Genomic DNA, 1,388 nt, shown 5'->3' with positions numbered 1-1,388 from the left:
TTCCTCATTGGCCTAACGGGCAATGGCTACTTATGCGATTCTCTCTCTCAAGTTATAACTTATAAATATATACAATATGTTTACATATAATATATGTATATATAATATATAGTTACATAATAATTTGTAAGTATATACTAATACATAATTATATAAAATATAATAATTTTAAACTAATTTTTAGCATTTTTTTATAAAAAAAAAAGAAAAGAAAAAAATTTCAAAAACCTAGCCAGCCCGGGCCCGGCCCGGCCCGGATGAACAGGTCTACTATAAACAAATGAGTCATGCAATCGGCGAATACACTTGTACTCGTGAGCTCCAAACTAGAAACCCCGTCTGAGCCAAGTTGCAGACATCAACCCAAAATTGAGAGCATGGGCGTATCCACATAACCTCCTTGGGGTGCAGTTACACACCTACAATTTCTATAATTTGCATATAGCCTTTTCCCAAATAAATTTAGAAATTGTACCCCATTTGTCCAACCTATTTTAACACACTACTATATTTACTATTTGATGAATTGACACATTGAAAATAACACCCATTTATATTTTCTCTAATCAACAAATAGGCTCAAATGTTTAAAGACCAAAACTAGTAGATCATAAACCAAAAAGTTCAAAACCAAAAAACCTAAAACTAATAACTAAGCCCAAAACCCATTAAAACTCTATTCTTCTCTCTTATTTCTTTCATGCTTTAGAGATCAAAAACCCTAAATTTTATCCAAGCCCTAATTCCATTGCTCCACACAAACGTCCACCCTCCACCCACACTGGCCCCGCTCTGCATATATTATATAAAAAAATGTATGATGTGACTCATCCTATTCCATAAATTTTGTACTTAGGTAGTGATAGTGACTCACTCCTATCACTCTCTAACTCACTGGAATGTGATAATCCTATTGAATGAGTAGGATAGAATGTGACACCTTACCACCAATACAAAACTTGTACTTGAGTTTACTTCCATATTACTCTCTCTCTCTCTTCTCTCTCTTATTATAATTATATATTATTATTATATATATATATTATATACTATATATATATATATATATATATTAACTATTATATATTAGTATATTTTATATGAGATGATGTGAGGATGTTGATATTATTGTGTGTATATTTTTAATTATATACCATTATTAATCATAATATATATAGATTATATAATTCTTGTTTTTATATATATATATATATATACATATACATATATACATTATATAGAGAAAAAATGGAGAAACTTGGTACAGAGTAGCTTGGTAGTTATGGTTGGCGGAATCTTGTCCATATATCTACAGGAATTGGTGAAGTTACTTGAATGGCTCCTATCTCAAGGGTGTGATGTATGGATAACGATTCCGCACCTTACTA

The sequence above is a fragment of the Asparagus officinalis genome, unplaced genomic scaffold (assembly GCF_001876935.1).
Source record: "Asparagus officinalis unplaced genomic scaffold, Aspof.V1 AsparagusV1_Un647, whole genome shotgun sequence".
NCBI classification, from domain to species: Eukaryota; Viridiplantae; Streptophyta; class Magnoliopsida; order Asparagales; family Asparagaceae; genus Asparagus; species Asparagus officinalis.
This window is presented reverse-complemented; position numbering follows the sequence as displayed.